The sequence below is a fragment of the Crocodylus siamensis genome, chromosome 3 (assembly GCF_052110815.1).
Source record: "Crocodylus siamensis isolate JL-2025a chromosome 3, ASM5211081v1, whole genome shotgun sequence".
NCBI classification, from domain to species: Eukaryota; Metazoa; Chordata; order Crocodylia; family Crocodylidae; genus Crocodylus; species Crocodylus siamensis.
In genome coordinates, this window is record NC_143397.1 from 81,991,662 (window position 1) to 82,018,663 (window position 27,002).

At 45.3% G+C, this 27,002-nt stretch overlaps 1 long non-coding RNA gene across 1 annotated transcript; it reads right to left on the reverse strand.

Annotated features, from left to right (window-relative positions):
• Positions 1-974: 974 nt before the first annotated feature.
• Positions 975-27,002, reverse strand: LOC149868457 (uncharacterized). The gene is made up of 3 exons (XR_016440991.1): positions 26,928-27,002; positions 3,739-3,893; positions 975-1,513 (listed from the first exon to the last, which is right to left on the reverse strand). It is a non-coding gene; the product is annotated as an uncharacterized LOC149868457 (long non-coding RNA).

The window sequence follows — 27,002 nt, forward strand, 5'->3', positions numbered from 1 at the left end:
CAGAAACACAGGCTCTAAAGGCACAGACACCCCAGTTATTGAGCCTAGTTCCTTGTGATTTCATGCAGTAGAAATTTAATCCCAAATGATCCATAAAAACCTCAACTCCAGCCTCTCTCTCATACCACAGGTAATGGTAGGTAATTTGCTAGGTAAAATTTGCACAGATGATCCCAATGAAAGCAAAAATCACTCATGCTCTTTGCCAATCTGACTTGAGGAAAGTTTCCTTTTTGATCCTATACCCATTGGTTTAACCATGAGAGTGTGAGGTAGACTTTTCAGTATCATTACCATAGCTACACCTGAGTGGATATTGCAGCTGATGGGTGTGCATTGATAATGTTTCTTTGTACTGATATAGCACATAAACAGAATGCATATTTTTACCACCATCTTACAGAACAGAAACTTAAGGAACAGACTTTATGAGACTTTACCCAAATGTAGATATTAAGTTACAGTCACTGACAAAACCTGTTCCAACTCAGAGACCTCAATCTTTACTTCTTTCTTCTTGCCCCATCTGACCTGACTTGTGTACTTCCATAATATTCTCCCCTCCAAGTGTGTATTTCAAGAACAAGCCAAGAAACCCATGGGGAAAAAATAACACTTGAATTAATTGTAAAGTTTGTCCCAACTTAATCCCATGCTCCTCAGGTCAGTAGGGTCTGAGACCCTCCTGTGGCAGTCATTTGGCAGGAGAAAGGGAGCACCTTGTTTTGCTCCCAAGATCTGCCCCCACCCCTCCGCTTGTCCAGTTGACATTGCAGAATAAATCAGTGCCTGCAGAGGGTGTAGATTTAATAAGCTGGAAGGAAAGACCAGCCTACTGTGTATTCTTCAAGCTGGTGTACAAAAAGGAAGATGCATGGAGGTAACAATCAGAAGAAAGCTCCTACTCAACCTTTCATCTAAAAATATATTGTAAGCAAAGCACATGTAATGATATGCATAATTGAATACTTTTCTGTAGATCTATGAGTATTAATGATATCAGGTTTTCTATCACCAGGAAATGGTAATAACAGCACACAGGAAAGGGCCAGGAATACATAAGGTATTGCAGGTCAGGACTGAATAAGCAAATAAGGGGATCTAGAGATCAGTTGAGTTTAAGCTACATAATTAAGAGAAGGTGGTTGTGGGTAGAAAGCCTTGTAATGCTACAATTGCCAGTTTCACACATTTGCAAGGAAGATATCATCAAATCTGAAGAGCACAGACTGATCAGTACTAAATTAATCTCTATTCAATGTTACAGATCCCTTAAATTACCACTCAGCTATTTGATAAGCAACCTGATCAAGAATTATTTGTCAAAAACGAGACCAGTTATTTCTGTCTGACTTCCAGAAAGCTGCAGAGCTCGAGTGAAATCCCTGAACACAGTCAAGTCATTTTTCTCAGACCACACAGAAAGTCATTAAGGATAAATATTCTTCCATTCCTCAGATCTCCATTTGTAGAGTGCCAGAGGCTTGGTTCTCTTCTCCATCTTATTGAATATCTACAAGAAACCATTTGGAGAGCTGATGAGACAGTAAAAAAAATCAAAGTGGGTTACATGAAGCTCTACAACTTTACTTCTTATTAGCACTGTCTATGAGTATTTGCAGTGCTTACTTCATCAGCACCTGACAGCAAAGTTATTGCTTGAACTAGAACCCAGGTTCTCAGGAGTCCTAACCTCCACAGAAGCTGGACCAGATTCATGTTAACAAAAGATAAGTGATTACTAACTTCACTGCATTTAGAACTAAACGCAAAACCTATTTTTTGACTTGGTTTATCCTCAATAATTTTTTCATATACCTACACAAAACTACATAACTATAAACTGATCAGGGTATTTAGTCCTATAGGCTAGGAATAGGGCAGGGGAAGAAAAAAATTGTTTCCATATTAACTCAAATCTAAGATGACCCCAAATTTAAGACAACCCTCCAATTATTAGATTGTAGACATAGAAAATTATAAATTTGTTTTAATTTTCCGTCTCTAGATTCTAGCTATTGGAGGGTCCTCTTAAATTCATCCCTCCCACCACTGCCACATGGAAAGTAGTGGCAGGGGAAGCAGTGGCTGAGGGGCAGACAGCTTGTCCCATGTCCTTTGTCCCCCGAAACTTGACACTAGCCCCCACTCATGCCTACCCCCGCTGCTGCCCATCCCTCCTCCAGTGCCTGCCTTCTCCTATCACTTGTCCTCCTTGCATTTTGCAGCTCTCTCCATTGGGGGCATAAAGCACCTAGCCAGGTCAGGCAGTAGTGATGCTCTGGCTTCAGCTTCCAGCTCTAGTTGGGATCTGAAACTGCAGCTGCTCCCCTGCTGCTCCATGCATCTCTTCCTTGAGCTCTCAGTTGTATGCATCCTTTTCCCTGTGTCCTTCCTGCACCACATTCCCCTTCCCTGTGCTCCTCTTGCCCCATGCTCCATTTCCCCTGGGTGTTCCTTTCCCCACGGCACTCCTCTTTCTCCACACATCCCTTCCCTCTGCTCCATCCAGCACTGCATATACTTTCCCCTGCACTCCCCATGTGCTGTGTACCCCATCCCTGTGCCCCACTTGCTCTGCACTCCACTTCCCCCATCCTCTGTGTCCCTTCCCCTATGCTTCCCATGCACCATGTGCTCCTTCCGTGTGTTCTCCCTGAAGCACACATGCTTTCCCCATATACTGAGTTCCTCTCATTCCGTGTCCCTTTCCCCATGTCCCCCTCACTCTGTGAATCTCTTCCCTGCAACCCCACTGCTGCCCTTTCCCTAATGCTCCCCCCATGCCACAGCCCCCTTTCCCCACTTTCTCCTGTGCACCCCCTAACTGCGACATGGCCCCATCTGGACCTGCAGCAGCTGCTTGCCTGACACATACTTGATTCTAAAATGAGAAGTTTTTCCTCCCATGTTGAATGGGCAACACATTCTCAGCTTATATTCCAGTAAATATGGTATTTTTATTTATCAGTACCTGAAAGGTGCTAAGATAGTATGGTGATGGGTGACCTAAAAACACTTCCTTCCTCACTATGATTATCAATGGTAAAATGTATATACAATTCTTACCAGAATAAAGTAGATCTCCTTTGAAATTAAAGTTCCAATTTGAACCAACTTTATAAGGATTTTGCCATAAGTCCTCACAATTCTCAGAAATGTACATTAAAGCTGCTCATTATAATGAGCACTAAAGTGGAAGTAAAAGAGTAAGAACACCTATGTTAATTTACAAAGGGGGTGGGGAATAAAAGAATTAAGGAGCATTACTTGAGTTTGATTTAATACATATCTGGTAGTCACAGATTATTTTCTAGTCTGATGTCCTGTATAATACGAGCCAGAGGTTTCAAAAAACAGGAATTCCCTAATGTGGAGCCATAAAAATCAAAGATGTTTTCCTAAAAAGGACTCAGATTATTTGCTGCTCACTAGTAAAAGTCCCACTGCCAATTAAAGGGTGCTTTCTGAAAAGATACGGACAGGTGCAAAACATATAGCATGTGGGGACTCTGAATTCATTATTTAACAAACTAACTCCTAAGTTAGGATTTGTAAGAGTTGAAAGAACTTTTTCTTAAATTTGCAACAAAGTCCAGAGTTTCCTAATATTCATTGTACTGTGTGGACATGTTCTCAGACTTTATTATGTATTAAATATCTCCATAGAGATAATACTTCAACCAAGTGCACTTATATATTTCTAGGAATGCTCTGAAGACATGGAATATATATTACATTTATAAGAAGAACATCAATTAAGCAGAACCATTTGTTTCCTAATATTTATCTATCCATCAGTCCTGTCCTGTAGTCAAGGAGTTCTGTCAGCCGTATGAAATAGCAGTATTCTCCATCTCCAGTATTTACGCAGAATATTTAATCACGTGCATCTGAAAGAAAGAAAATAATGGGAACATCATTAACAAACAGACTTTAAGAATAACAGCATTATATTAAGTCTAACCCAAGTAGTTCATTTTGGCTGGTATAAGTTGTAATTCATTGTTTGCATGATTTATTATGAAGTGAATCTTGCTAAAATCTTTACTAGCAGCTCTTTTTATAATTTCAGCATCCTTTGTTCCATACACATTTTATGTTGGCTTTAAAGATTTCTCTAAATTACATACTATGTGACTGTAACAATCTAGAAAGTTATTTATCTTTGGAAACAGCACATCTAAAAAGGGAAAGAATGCTGTCCTGCATGTATTCTATTCAGTTTACAGCTCTTGTGTTTTTTTGCTAGAGATGGTGTGGGTGAGCTTGGTGTTAATGAGAGTCGTTTAGAGCATTGGCATGAGCAAGGCATGGTGCCAGGAGGTACAATACAATCTGCTCAAAATCTCATTTGTAATTCACAACACCTCTGCTACTCCCAAACCTAAGCTTTCCTTAAGAAGAGACTATCAATCATGTTTAAATACATGACAGTGATAACTTGTCTATTTAAAGGTTTTGACCAAGAACATGTGCTCATCCAGACTCCTAGACAGGAACAAGTGGATCACAAATACTGTTGTCCCGTTTACTCCATAATAACTTGCATATTAGTTGTCAGTATCATAAGATCAATAGTTTTGAAGGTTGCAGAATAATGTAATGGTATCAGCAAAGCTCATTTGTTACTTGTTGCCTAGATTAAAGTATTCTTGTTGCCTAGATGAAAGTATTCCCACAATGTCCTGACCCACAAGCAACATTCCTTGAAGCTATTTAGGTACCACATTCAGGTCTGAAATATGAGAGTGCTATATTTTAAATTTTGACAGGCTAAAACTTGGGTTTTCAATAACCTTACCAAGAAAGGGGAATTAGAGAGTAAATGGCATTTAATAAGCACATTTTAAAGGTTTGAGTGAGATTTCTTTGGTTTCCACAACACCCTTTTTAATGATTTAGAAAACAAAGTAGGCCAAAAGCTCTTTGTATGAGGCAAGATTCATGTTCAAGTGTATGCATAGACAATTTGGGTAAATTAGGCAGAATACAGAAATACTTCCACTGGCCTTTACTGGGTTGTTGAGATTATGTCTGAAAGGGAAACAAAGGATGCAGCTGGATCCAAGAAGCTGCTTTAGCTTTAAGCTGGTTGGGAATATCTGAAGGTGAATTTTGAGAATGTCAAAGGCAGGGGCAGGCAATTATTTTGGGCGGAGGGCTGCTTACCCAGTTTTGGCAGGCTGTCGAGGGCCACATGGGTAGCCCCGCCCCTTGACAGGTGCCCCACCCCCTGGTCACCATCTTGGGACCAATGTCCCAGGGCCAGCACTGGTGAGGCCAAGAGCAGGGCGCAGGCTGGCAATGATCTGTGGAGCTGGGTTGGGCTGCACCAGCAAGGAGAGGGGGGAGCTGGCCTGGCTCCATAGAGCCCCTGCTGGCTGGGACCCCGCATTCCTGCCACCCTGCTCTGGACCCCACCAGCACTGGCCCAAAGACACCAGTGTGGGCCCTGTGCTCCCACTGGCTCCCCACCCACCAACTCCCAGTGCTCCCCAGCCCAGTGGTACAGGTGGGGGGCAGTGCACAGCTCCAACCCCTTGCTTGCTGGCAGGGAAGAAGCTGGTGCTGAGCGTGGGGAAAAGTGGCCCCATGGCCAGCACCCCATGCTACAGGTGCTCGCAACCCATGTGGGGATGTTTGGAGCAGGCACAGGCAGCCTCATGTGGGCTGCAGGTGGCTGCAGCACAGGGCACAGGCCTTGGGGCGGGTGCGGGGCTGCTTTTTCCTGCGCTCAGCACCAGCTTGTAACCTGCCCCACTGCCAGCCTGGCAGCAGGGCTGGGTTACAAGGTGGTGCTGAGTGCAGGGGACGGAGAAAGCAGCCCCTTGCCTGCCCCATGCCTGGCACCCCGCACTGCAGCTGCTTGCAGCCCGCATGAGGCTGCCTGTGCCTGCTCCGGACAGCCCCACGTGGGCCGCAAGCACCTGCAGCAGGGAGCGCCAGCCATGGGACAGGCGAGGGGCCACTTTTCTGTGTGCAGGGAAGGAGCCCAGGGAAAAGCTGAGCATGGGGGAGAAGCGGCCCCTCCCACGCCCGGTGCCCCATGTGGCAGGCGCCTGCAACCCACATGGGGCTGTCCAGAGTGGGCACAGGCAGCCCCACATGGGCTACAAGCAGCTGCAGCATGGAGCACTGGGTGTGGGACAGGGACGGTCCGCTTCCCCCCACCATGTTCCTTCCTTGCCTAGAGTCCCCCCACCCACTTACCTGAGCTTCCCGCGCCAGGGGTGCTCCCAGCCCAGAAACCCTGTCTGGGGCTTCCAGCTGGGGGGCGGGACCAGGTGGGCCCCGCTGGCCTTCTCCTGGGTCCTACTGCCCTTGGTTCCTGCATTTTTGACAGGAACCAAGGGCAGAGAAATATTAATTGTCTACATTTTCTTAGGGGCCCTGAGGGCCGAATAGAATGACTTTGCAGGCTGGATCCGGCCCGTGGGTCGTACTTTGCCCACCCCTGGTCAAAGGTATGCCACTTAAATGGCTTTTTGTTTCACTAGAAAGAGTTCATCAAACAACCACAAGCAAAAGATGTATGCATTCAGTTTTGCAGATGTGGCAAAAACAATTTCAGAAAATTGTCTGTCATTTGGCAGTTGGGAACTTCTTTGCTAAATGTGCTATCTCTATGAATAGTCAGATCTCTCAGGACAGTGAATCTTGAAAAGTCCTTCATTAGGTTATTTAGGAGCTTTGGGCCAGACGAAATAAAGAACTTAGGTGTATCAAGTAGAACTTAGAATTTAGGTGCCTGAGTCCAATAATACAGCCTTTAAAAGCTCACTCAGCTATTGCCTAATCCTGGGCAACAGTGCATTTGCTACTTATGGGCCTATACAAGAGCAGTGAGGCTGCTCCAATGTACGCTAATTACAGTTCATTGGAGCAGACTTGATTAATTGAGTCTGCTGAAGCATAGTAATTACCGTGCTCCAACACACTCCAGCATCTTGTGCATCAATGTCCCCATGCTGAAAAATGGTGGCGGGGATGCTTTAACTAAAGCTTGTTCAATGAGCTTTACTTAAAGCAACCCCACCACCACTTTTCAGCATTGGGGTGCTGATACATGGGATGCTCTGAGAGCTGCTCTAATTAAAGCACCTCCTCCCTACTCCTGGAGCATGTTTATAAATGCCTCAAGTACTGTACTTTATTTAAAAGTTTCAAGAAACTTAGGGTTGTACCTTTGTACTTCTCAGGGCACATATCTGGGAGGGAGGAGTCCTGAGGTCTGTTCCCTGCTCCCCAGACTGTTTCTGTTTTATATTAAACAGTCATGGATAAAATACAGATTTAGAGACAAAAGCACACAACCATCCAATTAAAAACTGACACTTTCATAATGGTTTGTGCAGCTGCACTGTATCAAAATTTACAACGCTTTTCCCTGCGTGGTGCAGTCAGCCATAACAAATGTTAAAATGACACAATTCCACTTGCAAATAAAAGAAATGACAAACATTTTGATTTGAACCTTTCAGAGTTATCAAACAATTTTGAAATGTATTAAATTGAACTGATCCAGGATCAGAGAGAAGCCAATAAAAGGTAAAGGGAAGACTTTTTGTAACAAAAAATATTCAGAGTCAAATAATGCAAGCAGTTTATTTAATTGATTGAAGATGACAGTGCAAGTCACTGAGGTTTCCAGTCTCATTTACCAATCATAAGCTTGTTGACCTTGCCTTTCGCTTTCACTCTTACATCCTAAAACCTGATAAATAAGGATGCCTGTAGATGTGCCAGGAGGCTGCTCCAATGCACTGTAATTACAGCACGTTAGAGCAGACTTGCTTAATCAAGTCTTTTGGAGCATGCTAATTAGTACGCTGTAGCCAGCCTCCATATCTTGTGTATCAGTGTCCCTGTGCTTCAAAATGGCAACAGGAGTGTTTTTAAATAAAGCTGGTTTGACAAGCTTTAGTTAAAGCACCCCTACCATTTTGATGTTGATACACTAGATGCTGCAGTGTTTTAATTAGAGCAGGTCTTGGAGCTGCTGTAATTAACGTACCCCCAGCCACCCACACCCAGAACACATTTAAAAAAACATCTTAAGTCTCCCATCCTCTCTTTTAAAAGTGAACTTTCTTTCTTTTATACCTAAAACTGATGCTTACATATAGACATGCATAATGGCCACTTTTAAAAAAACAGTTCAAGCAGATGTAATTGAATATATAAACCTTATAAAATTACAGATCTAACAGATTTAAAGCCCCAATCTGCTATTACAATAGTGCTTAAAATTAAAAGAAGAGGTGCAATAGGAGTCCAATCTACCACACGATATGTAACACGCTAAGTAACTTGTTTTGAAAATCTAGAATGGACAAGAAACAATACATGTAACACTTGCTATACTATTCTAGTGCTAATATGACATCTTAATCTCAGTTTAGATGAAGCTATGGCAAATGCTGAATATAGAAAATACACTCACAAATACAGACCCCGTTTTACTGTCATGTTAGCTGCTGGTAAAGAGCAATAGCTGTCTTAGCAAAGCACTAATTTATTTTTGAATGATCCAACTAATTATATATTTATAACATGCAAAGGTTCATGATCCGGACCTCATTTTGTTACTATCCATACAAACAGTGCAAAGACACTATGGGCACATCCAGACAAGTGTACGTGTGCAGCTTACAGTGCTGCAGTGCCACAAACTGCACATGCAGATATTTGCCACATTGTTAATTTGCAGCGTGGCAGGGTTTTTTTGGCACTGGGACATCTTGGCATCAAAAAAACCCATGCCAGAAAAAAGTGGGGTGGTCCACATGGTAGCAGTGTGCACTGCCTAAAACTGGAGCCTGGCTGGCTAGAACCACTCTGCAGCTGCCAGCCAGGCTCAGTGTGCCCAGATTCAAGGGTGATGCATAGGGGGTGCATGTGCACCCCCTGAGTGTGGCTGTGCACCCCCTACAAAAAGGCGCCTCTGCTCACCATCCCCCCCACAGCCGACACTGCTGGTGGAGTCTGTGGGAGGTCAGCGATCCCCACTGGCTGCTGCCACTGCTGCTGGTGACATCTGTGGGTGGTTGCTGACCCTGATCAGCACTCGCCAACCCCTCCCCCTCCGTCACCAACAACGCTGGTGGCATCTGCGGGAGCTCCCACTTACTGCCGCCACCGCTGCCCTCCTGCCACTGCCATGGCCCCCCAGCTTCCAGGGGCATGCATTGTTCATGCCCAGATTGCTGCTGCGGGAGCCTCAGGTAAGGCTGGGCCTAGCTTCCCCTGCCTGACCCGGAGCATTTTTCCCTGTGCTAACACCACAAGCAGGAGCATGTACTGGGCAAAAAACAGTGGCACAAATGTGTGCTGCTGCTTCCCCCTCCCCGCCCCCCATGGCAACCGCACACTCCTGCTCATGGGGATGTGGTCTATGAGTCTAAAGAGCTTGCCATCTAAAACACAATTAACATGAAGAGCATAGTAAGATATCATCATGCTATACATTTATTATTAAAATAATATGCTGACTATTCTCAGCTACCTCTTGAGCATCATTAGTTGTCTGATTTCTTATAGACATCATGGAAGAGGTGGATCTTTAGAAGAAATCTGAGGGAAGAGAAGGTTGTAGACTTACAGAACCATTATCACTAGGCAATTCTCTGAATAAAGGTAAGCGTAGACATCAGCTTTAATACATGTCTGATCAATTTGAGTAAACTAGTTAGAACTTAAAAAAAAACCCAGTGTATCCTCCAGTTGCAACTGATATTTAGAATATCAGGATATAGACAGATGGGATTTATATACAAGTATAAAGTATAAAATGCTCACATTTTACAACCTGTTTAGGGATGCCACACATTTCACATACTCCACTGTAAAGTATACAGTTTTGAAACTGCAGCAAAAGTTTGGAATTTTTACCTAGGATTTTTCTGTGTTTATGAAATTGTTACATGCCCCAAGGAATTTTTTTCAATGGTTAGAAAAGCTTAAAGTATTTTGAATAATTATGTAACTTAAACTTTTCTTGAAACATTTTCCTTACAGTTAACTGCTATTGTCTGACAGCAAAAGAACACAAATTTACCTTACTATATAATTCAGCTCATGTACAGCCCACATTAAAGTCTGAGCTAGTTCTTTGTCTTCAAGACAAGGGATTAAGATGAAATGTGTTTAGTCATAAAATAGTTCTATTATAATAAAGACTACAGGCAGGCAAAAGGAGTAATATTTAAACTCTATTAGTGCTTGGCTAAGGTTCAGAGTTGAATCCTACCAAGATATTATCACTTACTTCAAGGATGTGGATCAAATTCAGTCCTAGTATAATCAGGTACAATACCAATTTATAACTCCACAGATCTGCCTACTTCCAGGCTGAATTTGCCCTGAATTTAAGTTTTCAGTTGAAAAATACCACTGTGTCACCCCAAGAATATAAGCACAAGTTCAATCTCCAGTCATCCAAAACCCCCAATACCACAGAGATATACACAGAATCAATGCTTGTCATAATAATTTCAAAGCCAAAGTGTTTGCTGGTGCCTTCCTGCTGTAATGTGTACACTTATTTTCATCTGTTATTTTTTTCCATAAACAAGGACACATTGAGAGTTCATTATTTTCCCCTGCTCGTTATCTTGTATGTACATTAGAATTCTCTAACACAAGCATTGTAGATGTGTATGGAACAATTCCTTCATTAAAATATGACATTCCTGATGTGTATTTTAAGCAAAGCCTTTGTAAGATCAAGAACAAGGGGTAAAAAATAGTTGTCACACTCAGACAAACTTCAAAACTTTATTTCACCAAAACCCCATTAGTCTGACACATTTCTCTGTGTAGTTCCTTTCCCATCATCACTGATGAGTACCAAGGTGTTTCTTTGTAAACAAAAGATGTCTGTCTCCTTTCTAATTGCTCATCATTTCTGACATCAAAACCCCATCTTTATGGGCTCAATCTTTACTTTCATGGGAAGAACTCATGAAAAAAGATATATTGTTAGACAAAAAGGCTGGATGTGTTTATCTTGCATCTTCCTTTTATATACATTGAGATGATGGCTTCATGCAAAACAAAATGATGAGGCTGTATGTAGTCTGGGGAGTGCCCAAAAGCACAAGAGTGTTTCATGTTATGGCTTCTAAACTAGACCTACAAAGCATTTTCTTTCTAGATATACCCCCCAACATGTCTAGCAGCTCCCCATACTGTGGTTGTTCATCCCTGTCCTCTCTATGTAATATATATAGAATATAGAATATTCAATATAGAAATAATACTATAATGAGGAATGTAATGCAGGTCTGCATCACATTAATCTCTACAACAGTATGCCATGGTGGACTTTAAATTCTTCTCCAGAGAGCATGGTATATAAACTATCTGCTTTCCAGTTCTCATCTGCCCTCTATCTGCCACCTCTAACATGCCAGAATCATGTGGGGACAGTCCATGAGCCCCTTAATCCCACTAGTGAGCAGTTTTTTGCATTGAAGTTATTTGGATTACTCCTGCAAGTAACTGCTCATAAATGAGAATAAAGGATTCATAATCTGGCCTTGAAAAAGGCATATCATTGGGGATCCTGGTTCTCTGATAAAAAATTCCCTATTTTTCAGATATAAAAAAGTAATTCATGATTAAAATGAAACACCACTAGATATATACTAGGTGAAACCCACAAAAGATTTGTGATAACATTTTTATTGCAAAAGTGTTTATTTAAGTGCAGGATTTTTAGTTATCCTTTGACCAAATACTTTAATGGAATTAAAACTTCTCACCCTCAAAAAGGCTACATAAAGCTGTCCATGTGTAAACACAGGCATAGGAATATAAATACATAAAAGTCTGACCTTGTGACTTATTTATAGTCCTAGAATAAGAGAGCCCTTGTAAATGTGACTAAGGGCCCTTGTCCATGTGAGGAAACTTCCCCTTTTGGTGGTTTAATTGCCCTTTTTAACAATTTCATTGCGTAACAGCCTACACTTTCAGTGGTGTATTTTGATTTAAATGACTTCTTACATAGCAAACTAAAACACATCCCATGTATTTTAGTTTGCTACATAACAAATTACAATGATATTCCTCACATGTACAAGGGCGCTATCCAGAAAAGACGGTGGAGATAGTCTCTGGGGTGCTGGAAGCTCAGGCATGCTCAGGGAAGCAAGTGCCCCTCACACGATCTCTACTGCCTTCTCCAGCTGCTAGCACACCCAGCCATCCTCCTGCCACCTTCTGGGGGCAGCCAGCCTGATCCCAGGCAGTAGGAAGGTGGCACGGACAGTGTACCAGGAGCTAGAAGGCTATCAAAGCCAAGCTTCCCCATTGGATCTGGCAGGTGCTACTTAGGAGCTGGGGCTGGACCCGTGCAGATGGCACCCCACCCAGGCAGCCTCAGAGGATACTTTTATTGTGGAGGGAAGCACTGGGCCCCTCTTCCCCTTCCCTCCAGCTCAGGGCTGTGCTACCAGCAGCAGCTTGCGTGGGCAAGCTCCACTGAGGAAAAATAAAAGTGGCGAGGGTCCTGATCTTTTTTCTTTTTTTTCTTCTCTCCCAGAACCTGCCTGCATCTCCCACAGTCAGGGAGTGAGCTGCTGGCTGGTCAGGCAGCCCAAGCTGTGGGGGACCCTGGTGCTTCCCTCCATGGAGGTGGGACCCCCCCCCCAGCAGCACCCACCCACTGGCATCCTGCTTGGGCGGTCCCAGGGTGCACTACCACCACAGAGGAAGGCACCAGGGCCCCTCTTCACCTCAGGGCCCACTGCCAGCTCACCACTCAGCTGTGGGAAAGGTAGACTGGCTCCAGGGTGGGTGGGGAAGGATTGGGCCCCTCACCGCTTTTTTTTCCCCTGCTTTGGCAGTGCCTACCCGCTCCATGGCAGAGGGCCCTAGTACATCATTCTTGCTCCGACTTGCCTGCATATCTGTTTGAAATGCCTCAGGATCTTCTATAATAATAACAACATGCTTATTCTGTCTCCCTGGAGTACTCTGATTGGTTGTTTCAGTAAGCATTGTGATTGGCTGCCGAGACAACCAATCAGAGTGCTTTAGACAGATGGAATAAGCCTATTATTCTTATTATTATTGATGGTGACATTTCATTTAAATCACAGAAAAATGTGTTTTGGATTACTTTTTTATATCCAAAAAAATGGGGATTTATTTTTAGCAGAGAAAACCAGGATCCCTCTATATCATGCAAAGTAGCCACTCTTTTTGTCTTGTCCTCACCCAGCTCTTGTTCATGCTTTGTGAAGGATGCATTTGGCCTAATTATTTTGACATCCTTGTTCGTTACACATTTGATTACTAGACCTTATTTTTGTACTTCTGAATGCCATTCCTTCTAGTCTCTCCCTACTCTATTACTCATCTCTCCCTCTCACTTGTTGTGTCCTTTTTTCATATAAAGCCCAAACCTGCAATCTGCTTCAAAGAACTGGACTTCTGTACCCATACATAGCTTTGTTGACTTCAGTGAGATTCCACATGGGTGTAAAAGCTACATGGATAAGATAGCAGGATCAGGGTGTAGGACCCAAGGGAGCATAGGCCCTATTCGATTCGGATTCGGCCCAAATTGGGGACAGTGATTTGATTTGTTGATTTGGATCACTGTCCCCAATTCGATTCAGCCAAATCAGAATCTGAAGATTTGATGCTGATTTGGAGGATCAACGATTCGGACATAAACACAGCTTTAAACGTTTTTTCTACATACCTCGAGGTACTACTGCAGCTCGTGAACGCTGCGATGCTGGGGTGGGTGGTGTGTCTGACAGGAGCGCAGGGTGGGGGCCCCCCACATCCTCAGCAGCGAACCCAGAAGTGGACCAGAAGTACTTCTGGTCCACTTCTGGGTCCGTCAGGGAATGCACTGGGGGGCCCCCACACGCTTCCCCAGCTCAGCGATCAGCCACGGAGGGTGGACCCCAGGCCCACTTCTGGGTCCACTGGAGAGTGCGTGGGGGGGCCCCCTGTGCCCCACCCTAGACCCAGGAGACACTAGTCACTGAGCCAGGGGGGCACAGGAGATCCCCCCGCGCACTCTCCGGTGGACCCAGAAGTGGATCCTAAGTGCTTCTGGTCCACTTCTGGGTCTGCTGCTGAGTGTGCTGGGGAGCCCCTCGTGCTTCTGTGGGGCACTCCATGTGCCCCAGTGTCGCAGCATTCATGAGCCCCCTGGTACCTAGAGGTATGCAGAAAAAACATTTCAAGCTGTGTCTATGTCCATGTCCAAATCACCGAATCTTTCCAAATCTCTCTGAATCAATGCAGAGGGTTCCAATTCAATTTGGAGAGATTAAAGGGTCCTCTGATTTGATTCAGATTCGGAGATTTAGTCACTGAATTGGGCCAAATCGCTGCCAAATTGAATAGGGACCAAAGCTTCACACTGCCCTAGTGGAGACCCTGGCACCTACCTATTTTCCCTTTTGGTTGACCCCACTTGCTGGTCCTTTTCTGATCCACCCTCACCTGTAGTCTCTTGGCTGCTCCAACTTTGGTGTTGCTCTGCTGGTTGTTAGGAAGAGGTGGTTCCTGAGTCTGTATGTAACCTCATGGGTCCTGGTACTTCCCCTTTAAGGGGGTATTCACATAGGCTTCTGAGCACTTGTCTGGGTTTCAGCTATTGCAGCTTCAGCCCTTCTTCTCTCTGATGGTACCCTTTGCCTTGTCACTGTTCAAAATCTCAGCCTCTGGGAATTGGCCTTGCCCTGATAGCAGCCCTCCTTTCCTGGGGCTCTACCTTCCCCTCTGCCTTGGGGCTGACATCTAGTATCTATTGCAAGGAACCACACTCAGGTGCCCCTGCCCATGTTCTCCTCTGCCCCTGTAGCCATATCAGGTCCTCTGGTAACAAGTCCAGAATGGAAAAACAACTGTTCCAGAACAGTTAGTCTCCCTCACTTTGGGTAAAGTGTTTCATAGTTTCATAGTTGATAGGGTCGGAAGGGACCTGAGCAGATCATCAAGTCCAACCCCCTGCCGTGACAGGAAAGAGGGCTGGGGTCAAATGACCTCAGCCAGGTGTTCATCCAGCCTCCTTTTAAAGACCCCCAGGGCAGAAGCCAGCACCACTTCTCTTGGAAGTTTGTTCCAGATCCTAGCCGCCCTGACTGTGAAGTGTCGCCTCCTGATATCCAGCCTGAATCTACCCTCTGCCAACTTGTGACCGTTATTCCTAGTCACTCCTGGTAGTGCTCGGGGGAACAGGGACTCTCTGGTCCCCTCTGACTAGTTTGTAACAGGCCACTAGATCCCCCCTCAGCCTTCTCTTGTGGAGGCTGAACAGGTTCAGGTCCCTTAGCCTCTCCTCGTAGCACCTGCCCTGCTGCCCCCTGATCATGCGAGTGGCCCTCCTCTGGACCCTCTTGATGCTGTACACATCCCTCCTGAAGTGGGGCGCCCAGAACTGGATGCAGTACTCCAGCTGCAGCCTGACCAGTGCCACATAGAGGGGGAGTATCACCTCCTTGAACCTGTTTGAGATGCATCTGTGGACGCATGACAAGGTGCGGTTGGCCTTCCTGACCACATCCCCACACTGTCGGCCCATGTTCATATTGACCTCAATAATGACTCCTAGATCCTGCTCTGCCTCTGCACTGACAAGAAGGGAGTTCCCCAGCGTGTACGTCTGCTGCTGGTTCTTCCTCCCCAGGTACAGTACCCTGCACTTGTCAGTGTTGAAACCCATCCTGTTCTCTTCCGCCCAACCCTGTAGCCTGTCTAGATCCGATTGCAGCCTATGCCTTTCTTCTAGCGTGCCCATTTCTCCCATCTTAGTGTCATCAGCAAATTTGAACAGGGTGCTTTTTACCCCCTCGTTCAAGTCACTGATGAAGATGTTGAACAATGCAGGCCTGAGGACTGAGCCCTGCGGAACCCCACTGCCCGCATCCCTCCAGGTCGAAAATGACCCATCCGCCACCACTCTCTGGGTGTGGCCCTCCAGCCAGTTAGTGACCCATCTGACTGTGTAGGCATCGACACCACAGTGTCCTAATTTTTTAATGCAAATGTGGTGAGAGACCGTGTCAAACACCTTCCTAAAGTCCAGAAAGACTATATCCACCGCGACATTGACACCAGTGCCCACAGGCCCTACCTTTCACTGGAGCCTGCTCACCTGCAGCTCCCCAAGACAGCTTGTGGGCTTGCATCTACCTCCAGCAGCTCTTTTTTCTCAGGCTCCTCTCCCTGCTGCAAGCAAGAACCACCCTGCTGTGTTCACTCAAGGACTGGATTCTCCAGCCTCCTTCCAGTCCCTCCTCCCCTAGGGCCAGGTGTTAATTGCTTCACCAGCTGCCTGACCCCTGGTTCCTTACCTAATGAAGCTGTCCTAGTAACAGCAGTAGGGATTCCCTGTTGCACAGGGCCATAGACTAAAATCTCTCCAGGGAAGAGAGCCATATTCTCTATGTTCAGATTATCAGGTTTTTAGAATCACCAAATATTCTGAGCGACTGAAGGGAGGATAATGAGAAGGTTTACTATGATGTATCAGTATCTTCATAATTTCTAATGACAATAAAAGAAAAAAATTGGGATTTTGTTAATAAAACTCTAGTTTTGAAAGCTTACCTGAGAGAGAGTGGACTTTAACAGATTTTGTCACAACTAAAATAAATTGGTCTTTTGCTTGTTCCTGTCTATGTCTTTGTTAAACACAAATGTTATGAGGAATCTCTGAATGCCAGTTATAATTCAAAGAGGTAAAATTAATAGCTTACTTAGTTTCCATTTGTCTTGCTTTACTACAGAAAGGAACTACTTCTTACTTATTGCAAGGTTTATTCTCTCTGACCAACTGTGGTAGGAATGGAGTTGGGTCTTGGCAAGAGGGCATGGAACAATGTCAAACTGGCACCGTAAGCAGGGCTGTGTGAGGCTTCAGATCGCGCTTTGGATCTGGGGCCACTTTGGACACTTCAGCGTCCGAAGCAGCATGCCCAGAGCAAAGTGCGGGCTCAGTTAAGCTGTCTGAAGCAGTTTGGAGCTTCTGAAGTGCTTCAGAAATGCTTTGGATGCTGAAACTGCAAGTTAGAAGGCAGAGGAGGAGCGGGGGATGGAGGGGGAGTGGGGGGGAGGGAAGACTGACATGTGTAGGTATCCAGTGAGTAGGATTTCTCTCTGGCTGCCTTTCCAATGACAGTGCCTGGGGGGAGGGACCTAGAAACAGCATAAAAGCCTCTGTTTGGAGGCCTGCTGTGCCTTTTCCTAGCTTGTTCCCTCTCAGGAACTGTGAGAGAAAGGAACCCTCAGACTCAAGCATTTCAGCTTGCTTTCTTTACTCAGTAGTTGAACTTGCCTGCTCCTTTTTCTTGTTAGAAAGGATTGGGTAGGATTTAGCTCATCTTAGTTTAGCTATTCAGTTACTATTACTATTCAATTCATTTCTTTGAATTTATAGTTGTTCTTTTTTTTGGAAACTTTAAAAAAAGAAAGCTGTGTTTTCCCTGCCAGTGTGATCCATCACTGTGCAGGGAGGCACACAGATCGCATGCATGCACACACACACAATATGAAGAAAAATCAGATATTCATAGGAGAAGACAGACAGACAGTACACAATTTTTACATAACTCTTAACACTGAAGCAAACAATCAAAGAAGAAGCTAGTGCACGCATGCATCAGAGGGAATAAAACACACAATACAAAAGGATTGACACACAGACACACAGACATTTTGCAGCACAGGAAAGATCAATATGAAGCATGCTGAAAAGGCAGGTGCCAGGTCTTCTGGCAGGGGAAGTAGAGGGGGTAGGTGGAGAGCTGCAAGCTGCCGCCCCCCCCCCCCCCCCAACACAGACAAATTCTCTTCCCAAGCAACCATGACATCAGTGCTGCCAGTGGAAGCAAGGAGGTGGGAGCAGTGTCTGCACCTGACATCCCTGCACCTGCACCACCTCCACTCAGTCCAGAAGTAGGCACCAACCAGCAGTGGAATCACTGTCTCCTCCACCCCAATTTCATCTCTCAGTGTGAGCCTCCCACTGCCAGAGGAGGAGCTAGAGCTGGAACCAGGGATGCTGAGTGCGCTGGCTCAAGCAATTCTGGGGACTGAGGGGAAAATCAGAGTTTGTGCTCCACACCCCTCAAATTTCCCCTAGACCCAGGTCTCCTCCAGAAAGCAGCACCTCAGAGGAGGCTGAGGTTGTGGAGGCAAGTAGCTCAACTGAGGCAGCTCCTCCTGCTATTGAGCCTCAGCCTGCTGAGGAGTGGGATAAGGCAGGATACTCACCCTCAACCCAGAAGCAGGGGAGTAATGTAGTGTGGGAGCATTTTGAGCTGGCAGATGATCCCAGGTTTGCCATCTGCCAGCACTGCCGAAAGCACATGTGCTGTGGCAAGGATGTAAGACACCTTTCTACCATGGTGATGCTGCTGCATCTGAGGAGGCAGCACCCCCTTCCCCTTCTTCCTGCTCAGCCTGGCACCAGTGCGAGTGTACTAAAAGGGAAGTCCCTTGCTTGCTCCAAAGCTCCCTTCCCCCCAAAGCAGAGGCAGGCCACCCTGAACCAGTGGGGGAAAGGTGGACTGAAAAGGGGACGTGTTCCCAAGGTGAGCGAGATCACCCAGGGCACTGGGGAAATGCTTGCTCTGGATAGCCAGCCCTTCTCCCTAGTTGAGTGGCCAGGGTTCAGGTGGCACGTAGCACTTCTGGCCCCGTTTTATGAAGTGCCCACATGCACCACCTTTAGCAGGATGGTGGTGCCCTCCCTGCATGAGGCATACAGGGAGTACTTGAGGGAGGAGCTGCACAAGGCAGGGCCACAGGTAGCTTTGCACTTCACTTCTGACATCTGGAGCAGCCAGGGTGGCAATCATGCCTACCTCTCCCTCACAGGCCACTGGTGCGATGAGTCAGGCCATCGGTGGGCTCTACTGTAAGCCGAGGTGCTGGATGAGTCCCACATGCAATGGAGATCATGGGGACAATGAACCGCATGGTGCAGGGGTGGCTCATGGGGCAGGCCAAGCTCATTTGTGGGTTCATGGTCACCGACAACAGGGCTAATACGGTGAAGGCTGTCTGTGATGCCAATTTTGTTGGTATCCACTGTGTGGCACGCAGGCTGCACCTAATAGTGAGGGATGCCTTGGAGGGGGACAGGGCTGCCAGCGATGGCTCCGCCACCACTACTGCTACAAGCCAGCTGATTTCAAAACGCAGGAAGTTGGCAGGTTATTTCCACCACAGCATCAAGAGGGGCAAGATGCTGCAGGAGAAACAGGCAGAGCTGCGCATCTCACAGCACAAAATCATGCAGGATGTGGAGACTTGGTGAAACTCCACATACCTGATGCTCAAAAAGTTGGTGGAGCAACAGAAGGCCATCCATGAGATAACCTTGCTTGGGGAGATTGGGATCAGCAATTCCCTGAACAGAGCCAAGTGGGTTACCATCTCCCAGATTTTGGTGGGTGGTCCTCAAGCCCTTCCTCGAGGCCACTGAGACCCTTAGCACTGGCGATGCCCTCCTCAGCCAGGTGATCCCCCTAGTGAGGGAACTGGAGAACCAAATGGAGAAGTTCCAGGGGATCAATGTTCCTGGCTGGGGCAGGCCACTGTCAGCAGACATGCAGGCACTATTGGGGTGGCTGAAGGAGGGCATCAGGAGATGGCTGGATCCCTTGTGGTCCATATGATGGTGGGCATGTGCAACCCGAGGGTGAAGGGGAACATGTGCACTGGCAGGCCCAAAACCCTCAATCACTGGACACAGGTGCTGGTGAACAAAGTCAGGGAGGCTGAAGTGCAGAGGTGAGGGGATGTGGAAGAGGGGGATCCACTTTCCCATACCAGCACTCCCAGCACCAGCACCAGCACCAGCCAGTCTCCTCAATGCCAGCTACTGCCAGTGTGGGCCATAGTTAGCGCTGAGGCTTCAGTGGCTACCTATCTTACCGAGGATGTGGAGCCACTGGACTGCAACCCCTTGGCCTACTGGGTAAATCGCAGCCAGATGTGGCAGGATCTGGCAATGGTTGCTCGGCAACACCTGTCCTGTCCACCAACCAGTGTTCCGAGCGAAGGGGTGTTCAGCATTGCTGGGGATGTTGTGACACCCCACCACACTGCACCTGCTTGGATCCTGCTTTGGTGGATCAGTCGGTGTTCCTAAAGGTGAACCTCCCGCTCCTGGGGTTCCCCAAGCTCCACCTGCAGATGGACTGAGTGCCACCCTCCTCATTCCATCTGCACCAATTTCCTTTTTTGAGTTTTTTAAAAGCCGAATAATGCCCCACTCTAAGCTGGAGGGGGCACTAACTGCATCACCAGCCAGCAGGGGAGAATATGTCTCTGCTGAGCTCATTCCCTGCCAGGACTAACTTGGATGTATGGGATTGGGGTTATGGGAAAGGAGGAGGCCCCAGGTCCTGGGCATGACCACTAAAGCTACACCCTGCCAGGGTAGGGAGGCCTAGTGGGACTGCTGGTGGCGCGGCAGCACTGTAAAAGCCAGGACCAATGATCCCCTGTTAAAAGGTGGGTAGGAGGCGCCGTAACCTCCAGCTAATGCACACATGCACAAAGTCCTGGCTGGGGAACGCCCAGACCTGTCATGTCTTTGACAGGCATGATGCTTGCTGGTTGCAGTGCAGTTGTGAGGTTCCCAGTGAGCTCAGCCTAGCTGCCTGGGATGCCAGCTTTAGGGTTGAAAACCCCTTTGTCAGGCTGAGGAAGTACCTGCAGGTTGTCCTGGATGGAAGGAATAGTAAAGAAGCCAGAGGCTGGCCTGGCCCGCAATGCAGGCAAGAAAGCCAGTCAGTGAAAATGGAAATGGAGGCATCAGGGGGTGAGGAGGGGCAGGCTGGGGTGGGGGGTAGCAGCTTTCTTGCCTGCATTGCGGGCCAGCTCAGCCTCTGGCTTCTTTACTATTCCTTCCATCTGGGACCAACTGCAGGTAATTCCTCAGCCTGACAAAAGGGTTTTCAACCCTAAAGCTTCCAAAGATACATTTTTTAAGTACTCCTTTTTTTTTTTCCATAATACACATATAGACATAAAAACACAAGATAAGCCATCACACACCATGAATAACATCATGTGTCTAACACAACACAACATCTTTACTTCTTGCTGTCAATTCCTTTATAAAAATAAAGGCTCTATGACCGTGCTGTTTGGGTACCTTTGATGCTGCTGCTGCTGCTACTGGTGTTGAGCCAGCTAAAGTTATTTTACCTGTTGTCACGTAAAGTGGAGGACCAGACGTGAGGCTGTAGAGGAGGAGGTGGTCTCACTGGGGCAAACTGCCATGTTATGCAGAGGCCCCAGCGTGAGGAAGGGCATACCTTAATACACTCACAGTGTCACCCAGCCACATCACAAGTTTTACCTGTTAGCAGCTTGAGGTGCAGGGTTCCAGAAGACAGACTTCCCCAGCGAGACACACACCCAGCTGGAAGGCTTCGTGGCCTGGCAGGCCCCAGCACCCAGGCCTGTGCTAGATTCCACCCCCCTGTGCCCCAAAACAGACGCAGTCACCCAAGCACCTCCCTACATCACAAGTTTTGCCTGTCAGCAGCTTGAGGTGCAGTTCCCCGCAAACCCCTGCATGCATGAGCTGATGGCCACCTATAAGTTTATCAGGGGTGACCACCAGGATCTGGGGGAACGTCTGTTCACCAGAGCGCCCCAAGGGATGACGAGGTCGAACGGTCACAAACTCCTGCAAGACCGTTTCAGGCTGGACATAAGGAAGAATTTCTTTACTGTCCGAGCCCCCAAGGTCTGGAACAGTCTGCCAGCGGAGGTGGCTCAAGCACCTACATTGAACACCTTCAAGAGTAAATTGGATGCTTATCTTGCTGGGATCCTATGAACCCAGCTGACTTCCTGCCCTTTGGGCAGGGGGCTGGACTCGATGATCTCCTGAGGTCCCTTCCAGCCCTAATGTCTATGAAATCTATGAAATCTATATCTTCTTGAACTTCTTGCCACCACCCCTGCAGTTTTCACCCCCCTGTGGTGTAACACATAGATGTGACATGAGTTTTGTTTTCAAGAATTTGGGGTGCAGTTCCCCCCAAACCCTATCTTCTTGAAACTTGGCATGCTTTGTGGCCTGCACAGGGGCCACTACCCCTGCAAGTTTCACCCAAATCAGAAACACAACAACAAAGTTATAGATATTTTATGGATCCCCCATTATAGCCTGTGACCATATCTCTGAGGTGGCTCCGAAGCTTTGGAGCTGCTTTGGCCAGATTGAAGTGGCAAACCGAACTGGAGGTCCAGATTGGATTGCTGACATCTGAAGCAGTCGGATCTGAAGCTGGATTGAATACTTGCTTACTCGCATAGGCCTAACAGTAAGCAATTGCACGAGAGGGCTGCAGGTAAATGTTTTGACCAGAGAATGATTCAATTACTCATCGTCTAGTGAGCAAATCTGATGTAAACTAAACTTAGTTAATGCCTTGTCATCTTAATTCTTAACCTATATAAGTCTCTTTCATAATGACCATTGTAAAGGCTGGGTACTAGGAAGAAGGGTATAAAATAAAGTGCCCTACTAAGGGTTAACTGGGTTACAGAATAGAGATAAATGATCATTCTATATTTCACTCAATTGCTTTACTGTAAAAATGCAGCAGTATTTGCAGAGATTTACCGTAGCTCTTTAAAATGTTATGACTTCTTTTGTGGTCCTTGCTATGCATTCTCAGGATTAACAGATCAACTGGGAATGTTTTTGGCATTTCATATCCTGACCTATTGACTGTCATAATTGTCTAAGAATAAAGAAAAACTATGCTAACATTAGAGATTGGCATGTTTTGCCTAATTGTTGCTTCAATTATTCTTCATTTTTAATTCCACTGAAAGATTAAATATGAAACTGACTGTTCAGGGATATCCCTAGCAGTCAATCATGCTGTGAAGTATGGATTTTCTGCTACTAGAAAATGTTAAGAAAGCTTTTTGCCTCTAATTTACTGTCTTGACTTAATTAAAGAGCAACAAGAAATTCTAAGCCTTTTTTTAAAAAAAAATCACAAAATGCCCAGTTGCTAACTGATTCTAATATTCAAATCCTGGCTGGGGTTGATGCAGGTGTCACCATAAATGCTTAAACTTAAGGACATCAAAATAACAGATTTCAAAACCTTTAGTGTTACATGTCTGTTGTTTTTTTTTTTTGCAGGGCTGGAGGGGTGGGGGAAAGGAGGGAGAATTGGTAGTAGGGAGGAATTGTCCTCTTTGTCTAATGTTTCATTGAAAGTAGGTAATAGGAAAAGACATTGCAATGCCTGTAGATTAGATCTCCAAACACTGTAATTTGGGGGGTTGTAAATGACATCAACCTATGGCAGCTAATGCTAGTGGCCACCTGCATACTGTCTTTGCTCCCTGTATGGAATAAACACATTGATTGTAAACTCTTTTTATGGTTGATTGTAGTAAACATGCAATGATGCCAACCAACATTTTTGCTTTATTTTAGTCCATTGAGAATAGCTCTGCAGTAAAAGGTTGCACAAAAGTGAAGTTATGAATTCTGCTTCCTGTTTCTATTTGGTTACTTTCCCTGTCATGGATATCATCTGTGGTAACAGGGGTATTTAAATTCATTCACATGAAGTAAAATAATCACAGCCTGCACCTATTCATAAATTCTGTACTAATTTAGCTGGGCCTTAATGTGCTAAGTAAAATAACCCAGCTCTAGGAGAGCACCCAGACTCCTTACACAGTTCATAGAATGGTCCCAATTGCGGGACCTAGGGTGATGATGCAGAGCTAATAAGAACCTAGTCAGATCTTTATTTTCTAGGGTGGGCAATTTAAACATAGGACTCTTTTCTAGAGTAAGGCCTAATGTAGCCAGTCTTCTTGTGCTTCCACAGTATTTCTACTTCCCAAAACCTGAGCTGGGATAAAAAAAACCCCTCTTCTCATTGGCTCTTCTCATGTTGCTCCATGCTCTGAACTAGACTAGAGGGCAGGATCAGGGAGAGACAGACAGATGGAAAAGAGGTAAAGGCTAGGGATAAGGTGTTCAGTTTTCTGATACCAGGAATATGAAAATTATCTTAATAAGAGACAGGAAGCAAGATGACAAGAAACTCCTATAAACATAGAATGAGGAGAGCACTTCCATGGTGCTAAGAGACAACTGCTCATATTAGTATTGTAATTGTTAATCATTCTAAAACAATTAATAAGTCTGGATTTCAAAGACAACCTTCATGGGAAAGAAAGATCCTCATTGCATTGGAAATCAGGCTGCCTGGTTAGCTCTGATTTATAAGTTTAAGTGTCCAGTTTCAGACAATTATAAATGAAATCTACTAAAAAAACTTTTCCAGCTTTTGTTTTATGCATCTGAGTGGTGCAACAATTAAGAATAATGCTCACCAAGTTGTCAAAAGCACATGAACCCACATAAACAAGTACTAATGGACCCTTTATATGCTCAAAATGGATAATTATATATATGCAATTCAGTTGCATATGCCAGTGCCTCCAGAAGCTAGAAACTGTCCCATCTTTTACAATGCTATGGATCAGAGATGTAACTAGATATTTTTGTACCCTGAACAGAGATGCCAAAGAGTGGGGGAAGGAAAAAGATGAGGCTCAACACTGGAGAGTCTTACCTGCCCTTGGTTGCTGCTGCCATGGCATACTTCCATTGCATATGGGGCTACTGCTCCTTGGAGGTCACCGTTATAATGCCCCCTCTAAATTGGTGCTCGGAGCTAGTGCCCCACTCATCCTAGTTACGCTGCTGTTATTGGCCACCACATCAATTCATTACATGAGCCATTCCAAGGAATCAGTCTCAAAGAAAGCATCAGAATTTGGGAAGGTCAGGCTCATGATCTTATCTTCAAGCACTCGCTGTCACTGTGAGTAAAAATGACTTCCAGCATAACGTCACCTTCTTCCCCATTCCATTTTGGAGTAATTTAGACAGCCAGGCCAGTATAAAAAATATTTAAACAAAAGTTGCAAAGTGAGAGCAAGAGCACACATGTTAAATATTTGTGTAATATATGTAAAGTCAGGACACCCAAATTTACTGACAAGCTGATTTATTTCCCAGTCACAGATATAATCTGCAGTAATGGGGGTATTGCTGCAGTAAAATTCATTCATTTGAAATAAAATAACCACAGCCCACACCTATTCGGAAATTCTGTACTAATTTAGCTGGGCCTTTATGTGCTAAACTTGTATTTTCTGGCACCACTGTTAATGTTTAAAAAGGATTTAAATGCTGCTGTTAGTTGAAAATGAAGAGATTACTGGTGAAATAAGAATGTGGACCAGCAGAGACCTTTCCTAGTTATAAAACAATGGGATTCAGATAGTAGACAAGAAAGACCATGTTAGTTAGTTAGTGGTCACATATAGAATTGGACTATATGTGAAAACAATTTTTTGTTTTGCTTTAAATATATCATTAAGCATTTGCAGAATGGCAAGCAGCCAGAAAAGCACTCAGTAGAGTTTTCCATCCTGTCTACAGCCCATAGTTTGCCTGCAATTTTTGTCCTTAAGAGGAATGCCAGGATGTCAGGGAGTTTATCTGCCACTTATGTTTTCTATTCTGTTTCTAGTCTCAAATATAAATTAGGTCTTTTCTATACCAGAACAATTGTTTTGGTTTAACTAGACTGATTTTATGGGATAAATCAGTGCAACCCCATGATGTCGATGCACTTAGGGTTTCTCTACAAAATCTCCAGTTTTGCTCAACTCCTGATTTAACCTTTGCTTAGAATGTTTTGACTTGCCACTGGGCACATCTACACATGCACATTTACTGCATAGTAATTTAGATTACTGTGCAGTAACTGAAAATTACTGCACAGTACAGGTGCATATCTACACATACATGCCCATATTCCACACTAACTATGGTGACTTACGTTAACTTGGGCATAAGTGTGATACCTGTATCATGCAACTATCAAAATTATGCCCAATTAGTTACTGCTCAGTGATGCATGTGTAGATGCCTTACTGCGCAGTAACACTGTGTGTGTGGATCAACTTGGGACTAAAGTTAGTCCCAAGTCAGTCCATACACAGCATTGCTGCACTTTAATGGATGCACACGTAGACGCCAGCCTAAAAACTGCATACTGAGCAGTAAATGTCTGCGTTGACACACCCACAGTCAACCTATGACCAGCTAACACCACCTGACGTGTGTTAAACTGCATCTCTATTTGCTTCTAAATGGCACTTAAAATTTTATTAACTAACAAATGTTGCCTAATACATTGTTTAAAATTTACCCTTTTTCTTAGGCTGGACAAAGCATCAGAGGTATTTTTAAGCTGGCTGCATATTCAGGAAGATGACAATGCATTCATTTACTCTGAGGTTATGCTTTCAAGCTTTTGTTTGCAGTCATAAATGCTAAAAAAAGACTGGAGAATTGTTTTCTAAGTAAAGACCTGACCTTCCAAGCAAAATTCTGCACCAAGGGACAGACAATGTAACCACAGAACTGGGCAAAATACAGCCTCCTAAACGCAGGCAAGCAGCTAAGACAGTGTCTACCACATGACAGCCCTCTCACTGAGGTCCAAATATTTTTCCCCACACACCACAAAATAGGTAGTAGAATCAACATAGGTCCACTTGTCTGAGGAGGGAAACAGGCTTCTGTGAGCCTGTTTAATACTTCCATCCTAAATGAGCACCAAAGAGGACCCAACTGTGGTAAAATGCAAAGGGTAGGGCTAAGGACCGGCCTGATGAGGAGAAAGAGTATGATCATACCTGAGAGGGACATATCCATCTTGATGTCCCATATGGAAGGGACAGAATGCCTGTTGAACTTACTATTCCTAACTTCAGTAAAGGAACAGGGTAGCTGTGCTGGGGCACCCCTGAGTTGGAGATACCTACCCTGAAACCCAAAGGAAACACCTGTGCAAAATACATACCCATACTCTGTGTAGAGGTGGAGTTTGGCCCCAGGGAAATATTTCCTGTGTCAGGAACATCTTTGGCTGCTCTTG